The 10445-nt window shown below is 42.5% G+C and overlaps 1 long non-coding RNA gene across 1 annotated transcript; it reads left to right on the top strand.

Annotated features, from left to right (window-relative positions):
* The first annotated feature begins 441 nt into the window (after positions 1 to 441).
* LOC119433072 (uncharacterized) lies at positions 442 to 9677 on the top strand. Its single transcript, XR_005188254.2, has 4 exons — positions 442 to 621; positions 3342 to 3429; positions 5142 to 5256; positions 9547 to 9677. It is a non-coding gene; the product is annotated as an uncharacterized LOC119433072 (long non-coding RNA).
* Positions 9678 to 10445: the final 768 nt, after the last annotated feature.

Here is a 10445-nt window from a genome sequence, read left to right on the forward strand (position 1 = left end):
GCGTCCTTTTTTTATGTATTGTACGTTTCTACTGAATTGTAGAAAGACTTTAACATATGTAAGCAGGCTGACTACGTTTACAACGCAGCGCACTCTGCCTGCGTCAGCAAAAAAAAAATGAATTCAAGGCCCACGACTCCAGGAAAGTGTGACAAACGAAAGTTATAAATGGCCGAACTTGAACGCAGTCCTCCAGATCGCGTCTTTGTTACTCCAACTTCTTGCACTCTAGACTGGGCTATTGTTCAAGCACAGCTGCGGATAAAAAAGAATTTTTGGCCGACTTCTGCAAGCTACATCAAAACTGCATATTTTTGTCCTACGTCCTTACCCATTGTTATGTTTCGCAGGTTCCGCAACTCTGTTCTGGCAGTGACGGCATCTATTTTTTTGCGTCAATTGCCGTGGAACAATCGACTTGAGACTGTTTTCCGCTGTACGAAAACAGCTTCGCATACGTGGTTGGTGACGCCATTAGAGTGAGGTCACTGCTTTTAGGGTGGTTGGTTGCGCTTGGTTGCTGACGTTATCGGTTCCAGTTTTGGGAACTTGGTGCATCGGATCGACGAAGGCGCACCGAAAGGCAACTTATACGCCGACGTGTTGGACGTTTATTCACAGGTGAGCGGCGTAAGGTGTCACAGAGCTCGTAATGAAGCGCGACATAATGCTGTGTTGAATCCTGTTATGGTGGGGCAGTGATTCACTCGCGAGTGCAGCCTAGTCAACGTATTTCCGCCATATTTTTGCCGGGTTAGCGTCAGTTGGCATTGAAGGTTCAGCGCTTGAGCGCCTATTGTGAAGGACTCCTCTTGGGTAAAGAATTTTGTAACTACATTCTGTTTTCTATTAACGTTGTTTATGCGATTGTTTGAACTCGTCATCGCTCGTATAGTACGTTTTTTTTCTCTTAACCTACGGGCCCTTCAGACAACTACTAGAGGAGCTCTAAGGTCCTGCCTTTTATAATCAATAGGCGTTCTATTTCGTTGATTCAAAGGCTATCTTTCGCAGCAGTTAAAATTTTTACGGTGACCAACAAATCAGTGAGCACACGTAGGCCCCTCCGCGTTTGTGTACATAATATTATATGTGCAAATATGACTACAGCTGCTGGTAGCTTCTGTCACAGTAAGGAACCGTTTAAGTCGAAGATGTCATGTTACCTTGAAACAGGAAAAATAACAAAAATGTTGCTTTCTATATTAAAAATTGGAACAATAGAAACAGTGACTCAGAGCCAAGTAAATGTCATAAAAAATAAGTGTTAGAACGGGGCACGAGCACCTAAACGGTGATGACGATGATGATTTCTGTTGGCATCCCCTTTGAAACGGTCCGGCGTTTATAAACGATCCTTTGAAACGATCCGGCGTTAGTCCCCTTGCCTGCTTGAACTAATATGGTTTTCCTGCGTCTATTAAACGGCTGGTGTGAACAAACACATGTAGTGGCAACGAGCTAAAACAGTTGCTGTCACGCCGTGTTCTTTATGTATGTTCATTTCTGTCCGATCTTGACTTCTTTTTTTCTTCCATGAATTGCCACGTGGTGTAACCGAGATATGAAGTGATACGGAAGCTTCAATGATTAGGGGAGGGGGGGGTTAAGTTCTTGCAGATACTGCAAGAGTATATCATACATGCTGGAACCACGAGTATAGTCGAGGGAATTAATTTTACCAGCCTACGCGGAAATTAGGTGCGCAGCAGTTTAAGACGAGACTGTAGCTCGGGAACGCCTATCTAAATGCCTGGGAATGGAACCACTCTTCTTTACGGTAACCACTGCACCGATTTTGACGAGGTTTTGTTGCATTTATGCTTCAATTTATGCCCCAAATTGTTTCGAACACAGTTCTGAACATGTTCAATTTTAGAAAAGAACTCAAATCGGACAATTCTGTCTCTCAGCAATAAAAATCGTTATCACAATTTTGTGTACCGCACCTAATAATGCATCTAAACCTAACACAAGTATTGCATTATACGCCGTTGTCAACTACACCTCTATTTCATGGGTAGGACTTTCGCAAAACTCAAGTAAATGTTGTAATAGCTACACATGAGCTTTAAATTCTTATATAAAATTTGTACGTTTTAAGTGCTGTAACAGATTCAGTTTACAAAACGGCGACATCTGGTTTTTGTGCCGAGTTACAAATTTGTAACCTTTTTACTCACATTTCTGTTAAGACTGTGCAATGTTTTGATTTCTTTAACACACGATGTCCTTAATCGAAACTTTCTGGAGTTGTTGAAATTAGCTTTGCCTCTCGAGTAAAACAAAATTTCATTCAAATCGGTACAGCGGTTGTCCAAAACGAGCGTTGCTGTGTCTTGCATATATTTGAATAAGAAAATTGGAGTCGGGTTCGAGCGAAAGCATGCTCTTAAGGTATAATATTAAAACAAATGCGTGCGAAGTTCGAAGCTACTGTTCACCCTGGAAATAGATCGATCAATTTCGTGCTGAAGTTAGTGATGGTGGAGACGACCGGGTGATTAACAACGGTGGAAAGGCGAAACTGAACGAAATGTCCATAATACCCCAATCATTTCAGATATTCACTTAATCTTAGTGAAAGCACATCAGGTATACCAATCTTTTACCCTCTTTTTTAAAAACAACAGCTTCTAGCGCATGACCGCACCCAGCGCACTTAAATTCATGCCAACATCTTCAACCACCCTCCACTTAACGGAAACGAAAGAAGAACCTTAAATAAATGGCTTAATAGAAAAGTAATGTCTTTGTATTTCGGGTGGAAAAAAATTACCATGGCCTTAAGAATGATGTTGCCTAGGCTGCGAAAGCAAGCTCATTTTAACCGTGCCTCTGGACCACTTTATACATTTTTTCCAAGCAAGCTTTTTTACTTTATACAGCAGCGCTTCGTGCACAGGCTGTGATAGAAGCATCACAACAGCTTAGGTTTATCAAAATACGATTTCAAACGCCGTCGGATTATCTAATTTCTTAGAAGACAGTTATTTCATCAAACAAAACTTGGCCGGTTCAGCGCTACACAAGCATGTACAAGAAAGCCGAAGGGAACTGTGAAGATGTCGGGCAAGTCTTATTTTTACTAACACTTAACAGCTTCTTTATATTTATGCTCCTCTCTAGTACACGTAACGTATTGAGTGATCAAATTGTTGAGCTTTTGAGCGTTGTTACGAAAACCATCGAACTCTAAAGAAGACATTGTTCACATTGAAGATTTAGATAACGTTCGAGGTTAGTACAGCCGGCGCTGTACACAGCCAGCTTGCACTGTTGGGCGTTAGATTTAGTTTGTGAGCTCACTCATTCAAGAGCTTTTTTTTTTTGTATTTCAGGCACACGTGAATAATTGAAGCGCCGGAGCCATAATCATGCTTTGTCCTTACCTTGTCGGCACATTCCTTTGGGGATGGTTTTGCGCAAGTAAGTTTGTTACTTCAACAATTCTCCTTTCTTACCCCTTCCCTCCGTTCCGATGAGTGGCTGCTCGAGCGTATCGCAAGTCCAGTACGACAGTCGCATACATAACAGAATATGAGCAAGTGTGAGTGCATTCGAAGCAAGGCACTCAGATTTGGACTTATCTTAACATATTTAGCTTAATGTATTTTGTTTAGCTATAAAACATAGAGATGATTGAGTGCAGACTGCTCATAGTTATATAAAGATCATTAGGTAAAATTTTTCAGATGTTGCCTAAATAGTTGTAAAGGAACATTTCGAAATGTTTAACTCTTATACATCGCAGTCGCGTAATATAAGCACACCAAGCACATCACGCCTCTTTAATTCAAGTACGCGGGTTGTTCTAAAACAAATCTCTGTTCAGAGCAGTGTGCGTGGAAGAAAATCCCATGACGTCATCATGTGCTTACGACGTAATAAAATATAAAGCTTAGGAGTGAAGATTACTGTAACTTTAGATAAGTGAACTGAGAGATGTAATGATGCCATTCACTGCTTGATTGTAGGCAATTCGACAATATATGGGCGTATATACGAGTGTGTTTACTTGCATTTTCCTGTTATAGACCTTTCTTCTAGACGTTTGTCTTTATAATTATATGAAATCGGTTTCCTTTTTCTAACTAAGGCGACATTTACTTCATAAGGAACTACTGTCTGAGAGAAGTAAGATGAATGTAAGGCCGCGTATAATGCACGTTGTAAATCCTTTTCATGGTGATACGTTTACGGCGATAGATACAGCGCTACGTTATTGCACAGACAGAGAAATTATGAACAAAAAATGTCACTTGAAAAAAATATATATCGGAGACTAATCGGCTCAGTTATGCGAAGAGGATTGTAAAATGAGTATTGTAAAGTTAGAGGCCACCGGGCGATTGCCATAGTCATAATTAATTTCTAAAATAGACACAGACTCAGACACTTTCGGCCAAGGTAGCGCAGACGTTTGCAGTGCGTATTTCAGCACAGTAGTCATTCTCAGTTCTCACGAACAGAGCCTTTTGCGGCCTTTGACGTCAGTCAAATAATTATTGCCGTGGCTGCCGTAGTCTTTTTGCCGCTGACGTCACCGTTACGCAGCCATTGTCGTTGCCGTATCATCGTTGTCTAATGCTGCCATCTTCCTCGCAGTGATAGTTATTACTGTAGTTGCCGCCATCTTGGGTGTGTTGTATTTACCGTAGTGTTAGCATCTTCCGGGGTCAATTATTTGTGGACGGGAAGTCGGTCTAAGTCTCTGCGTTTTATTTTTTTTTCTTCTTTTCTTTTTGCCAAATAACAACTGCGGTTCTGCCAGTTATGCTGACGATTAAAAATAATTATAAATAAATAAGTATTGCTTCATCTAAAGCTCCCGTTGGAGAAGGTGGAACAATGAATTAGTGGAAGTTTGCTGTTATATTCAAGAAATTGGTGGAAATATTGACGTCAAATTTTATCGTTGAAAGTGTACAGTTAATTTCCGAACGCACGTAATCCGTTCTCTATCATCGCTCCGAATGAATGTTTCTGCGGAAGCCTTTTGCTGTTATTCCGTTTCAAGCAGAGATATAGATGCGAGTGGTAATATTTATTTTTGCATATATTGCGCAGTTTCTTGTGCAATCAAAGCCGCACATCCTGCATGCTGATAACTTCTGACTGGCGTAATTTTACCCGTGTAGGTCACTGTAAGCTGCCGGAACCAAACAAAGGTATTGTCAAAGACGGAAAGACGTACAATTCCTCTGTTCCGTGTTTACAATACGTATGCCACAAAGGTGTCCTCACGACAAATGAGTAAGTATAGAGAAGTACAAGTGTAATGCTAGTATAAGTAAGTATCACGAAGGCACACTGATTGAATTCCACCCTTCATATAGACATTCAAATGTTCAGTTGAAGTTGCGGTCGTATCGAACACAAAACGGACAACATCGAGAAACATTGTCAGCCATCCGCTACAAGTTTTTCTTTCTTGAACCTTCCTCCACGTTGTGCATTTCAGCAGAACGTGTGTGCCACAAAATAGGCATGTTGAGAGGCGCTGGTTCTCCATAGGAAATTTAAAGTCCATTTTCATAAACTTTGTCTGCGTATGCGCTGTATACATAACCTATATAACCTTTTTCCAATGCTTCATGATCGCTTGGAATGCGAGCATACGTATTTTTTGGTCAATACGAATATATAACACATAAACCAATTGTAGCCGTGTTTCCATGGCCGATTTCACCATCCACAGAAGTTACGATCAGTCGCACATTCAATGCCTAAAGGTTAATGAACCACTACCTAACACATCGAGAAGTCAGTTTAGTGATGGGCAGGGTCCGTCCGGAAATAACTAAGATTCTGATAGATACCCGTAATCCCAACTGCTTCATAGGCGTTTGAGCTATTAATCCTATACGAATACATTTATTTGAAGCACCAACACGCGGCCAAGGCCCTTTTACGCCGGCAAACCTATGTTCGTTTAAATAAAGAGCTCTCTGCATGTCTTCCTCACGGCGGTACGAAATAGTTCAACATTAGGACACCATTTACAAAAACTATAATCGTTGCGCTTCTAAAAGCCGTGCTTTTCGCCATAAGGTTTGCGAGACAATTCCTGTATGAAGGAGTTATATACATGGCTAATAAAGGAGTTATTTAACACGTCGTGTGAACGGCAGTAGTGGTGGGCTATCACTGATGATAATGTTGATAACATGAATATACTTACATGTTAGATTCGATGTTGCAAGGGACGTTTCAGTTCCATGGGTAGCGTTAGCCTCTAACCAAGAGCTGACCCAGGTCGATCATCGGAGAAGATCCGGGCATTACACGAAGCGACGTACAATATAAACATGATGTTAATTTACATTGTTAGGCAAAGAGCGGTCAGCTCCAATAAAGCTCTTTAAGAGCGAAAAGCTAGCGAACGCGAAAGTTTGCAGTCAATTGACGCGTTGGCCCTTTAATGCCCTCACAGTCAAAACTCTTGTCGACAGGAGATGGAAGAACCGTCGGCCCAAGCACGCGCGCTTGGTCGTCATGTCCTGGCTTGCACCTCTGCCACGCTGGTGCCTTAATTGGCTCCTTCGTCGGGCGTCTGCCTAAGCTGTGTCCGCGCGCACACACAACTTCGCGCGCGGACACACTCGTTCATTTTAGCCGCTGGAAACACGTGGCTTTTGTGTGTGTGTGTGTTTTGAAGCGTTCCGAATGTCTGTTGTCTGAGAAATAGTTCTAAACACTCGAAAATGCAATCGGCCTTGTTCTGCCGAAGAGGCTTACTTGCTAATTCAAGAAAGCCCTGCCATCAATTTCATCTTCCATTGTAGTGGAACTATGTCATATTAGCACAGAAGCGTAAACATTACGTTCGTATATGCTGAAATTTCCATGCTAATATTAACCGTGCACCTTTTATATAGGATATCTGACACGTAATTCTGTTGAATGCAACCGTCCTTACTCGCGAATGTTACACATACCGAGCTCGTCGAGCAGCAATGCCGATGTTATCAGGAAACTTACGCAACACTTTACTGCCTCGTAACTTAAATATATCGTGTTCTAACATGAAAGCATAATGTTTTAACCGCTAAAATAGCCAGTCAGTGAATCATAACCTAGATGTCAATTTAAGGATGTGCTCCCGCAACGGTCGATTCTCATAAAGACCTGAATTCAAACCTTCACAGGTCATCCACGCTATTTACGGGAGCTGCTACTCTGGATCGTAAGGAATGAGGTGAAATGAACCTAGGTGCAATGGGAAACGTTAAAATAGCACAAACGGTGTAAAACGCACGTAAAGTGCACCACCGCCAAGATCCAAACACTCTCTAATATTCGGGACTTCTGTCACGCTTGGTTGGTGATAGAATTCCAGCTGTTAAGTAAAGGGGTTTATCATGTACATAAACACCATAAATGTCACTACTCAAGAGCTAAAATTGTGAATATACACGCAAAGCATAGCGACAGATAAGTCTCTCTTTCCGTCTCTCTCTCCCTAAGCCACAGTTTGAACAAAGTGACATCGTGGAAGGCTTCAAATTAATTCTGACCGCTCAGGATTCTTTGTGAGACGGACGTATCTCGGTACACGAGCGACTTTGCTTTGTACCGCTGTTAGGACCCGGCTTTCGTTACATTGAATCAAGCTCGCGGTCATGTGCTGAGGATTATTCACACTCTAACAATGAGCAAACCGCCGACGAAGACGCGGTGCTTCTCATTCACCCCAGATCTGATGGTCGAACTCGAATCATAGTGAATGCTTCAAGCGTGGCCGTCGGCGCTGTACTTCAGCACCTCATTGACTTCGAGTGGCGTCCTCTGGGATGTTTCGCTCGAAAGTTTCCACCTGTTGAGACGCGCTACAGCGTCTTCTATCGCGAGCTTCCCGCCATGCACACCGCCATCCAACACTTCCGACACTTCTTGGGAAGTCAAAAGTTTCGTGTTCTCGCGTACCACAAGCCTCCTGTCGACGTGTTTCGAACCAATTCCTTAAAGTACGTCGCTCGAAAGCTTCGTCAACTGGCCTACGTGTCCAAATCATACGGTACATTAAGAGTTCGGACAAAGAGGTTGCTCACGCACTCTACCGGACAGATGCCTTCAGTTCGCTTAAGCATGCCGTAGACTGGGAGAGCTTCGTGACTTATCGAGAGCTTATGATTTTAATAATAGATTGACAGCTGTGTCGTGCTCGTGCGCAAGCCACGAACCGCGCATCGTTATTCTCGTCTTCGTCTTATGCTCGATAATTCTGCGGGCCTCCTTAAGTTCTCGGAAGAGGGCGGTAAACTTTTCTTTATATACTAAGCGATAACTTTGTCTACCTAAAACCATTGTAAACTGCCAAATACTTGGTTGCGGGCTAGAGTTAAGTGTTCGCAAGGATATCCCAAATTTAGAATGACAGATCTGCTGATGAAGCGTGATAAAAGATGATGCGAGGATGTTCACAGCAATAACAGTGCTTAGACAAAATTCACTAGCACTGGATCTTCCTCCAGCAGACGTTTTAGGAAACCTGATTTTGTGAACGCTGTGGTTTCGATAGAAAACGACTCAATTTTCAGAGCTCTAGGTCCTGTTACAAGTAGATTCGACGAGCCGGCATTTTGGAAATTTTGTGTCGAAATAGCTACTAGTCTGGCTTAATTTCTGAACAAGGTGTCAAAATTAAGTTGATATATAGTGGTCCGTAAAAAATACCTAGTTAAATATTGTCGGGACAGCCGCTTTAACGTACACTTTGACCGAATTCCTGGTGTACTGGCATTACTTCTTCGTAAGAATCTACCTGCTGCGGCTAAAAAATGGAACCTACTGCACCCTCTCCGCCTCCTTCCTATAAATTTGCATGACGGCATCCCTCGATATTTTTATTCAGCACTGCGTTCTCCTGTAGCACTTATCCTTGAGATGAACGCACTCCGTATACTTGTTTGATGTGCAGAACTGGCAACCGTTTACGTCCACTCACGAAATCTCCGGACAGCACAATGATCAAGGAATCCAGAACGGCGGGGTTGCTCAGTGTGAAATTTAATCATGGCACAGAGGTCAAGATGCAAGAGTATTTCTGTAGCGTGTGCGCAGATTGTGTTCTTTTCTTACGTCGGCCCCATTTTTTGCAGATCGCGCTCATCACAATGCGGAGTTAACAACACGTACATATTTCTGGTCTAGCGAACTTTATTGCCAGTACCTTGGCCTCTGCGGCCGAGTTCAAACTTCAATCCGCAAGGCAAGCGAGGCTCTAGCCACAATTACAGACAATTACACGTAGCACAATGTCATGGTCATTGAACAACATGAGTCGCTTACCATAAAATTTAGTTAAATAAAAACGAATGTGCATGGGAGTTGTGTAAGTGAGCATGCTGAGTCGACCACACAATCTTTTTTCTTGAAAGTTGAATGCCATTTTTCACTGCATTTTCTGATTGCTGGTGATAGAGACAGAAACAGGTAACGTTGCACTCAACATCTTCCGATCGTGTGCTCAGCCGAGGCTTACAGAAAAAATCTGAAGCGGTCACACTTCTGATGTTTCAACGCCACTTTATCTCTCAACAGGTGCCTCGGAGCGAAAGTCGGTGATTGCAAACTACCGAATTCTACCAAAAGGCTCCCTTATCCAGCTTGCTGCGGTCAAATGATTTGTACATGACAATCAATTTCAGAGTAAATCAATTTCGAGAGTTGTCTTTTTTCTTCTATGTGCGAAACAAAAGAAAGGAACCTGAGGGGCTTGATTTTTCTTCGTAACCATCTTATGAAGCAAACAGACAATGAAACCAACAATAACCTAGGAAAATAATTTTTTCATTGAAATGTATGGCTAATAAAGTAAAAAGACGAAAGAACAACTTGGCCGCAGGTGACATCCAGCTTAGGTCTCACTTGCGGCAAGTTGTTTTTTCAACCACTTAATTTTCCTTTACTTCATCATTTCTAGATTTAAGATTTTGAAAAATGCTGGCTCTCCCGTAATCTTGAGTAGATATAAGAATAAAATAGCTACTAGTAAAGCAGATTGGTTGGAGATTATACTAGCCATAATCTTTAAATGAGTAAAATAGGTATAGTGCATGTTCGCAAGGGCACACCCCACCACATCCCGCAACCATCCACGGCACGCCGGACGCTGCCGGCCTGATCACGCAGCGCGGCGCCATCTCTCGAAGAAGGCATCGCCAAACCTGCGCCGCGGAACTCACGGACCCCTGGCGTTGGAAAGAGCACAGGCAACCTGTCTCAGCGCCAGAAGATGGCAATCAAGAGTACGGTGCCCTGTATTTGCCTTTTGAGCGTCGCTATTGGAAATCACAAATAAAAGTTCAGCGTACTTGAAGTCACAGACTGAGTGACATTGTGAACAAACATTAGGAAGAACTCGGAAGCAATGTTTTTTTTGTAAATTATTTGGGCAGTAACTAGCGCATGTAATGCGGTCCTGTATAAATGGTTGGGGG

This window comes from Dermacentor silvarum, chromosome 11 (genome assembly GCF_013339745.2).
Source record: "Dermacentor silvarum isolate Dsil-2018 chromosome 11, BIME_Dsil_1.4, whole genome shotgun sequence".
NCBI classification, from domain to species: domain Eukaryota; kingdom Metazoa; phylum Arthropoda; class Arachnida; order Ixodida; family Ixodidae; genus Dermacentor; species Dermacentor silvarum.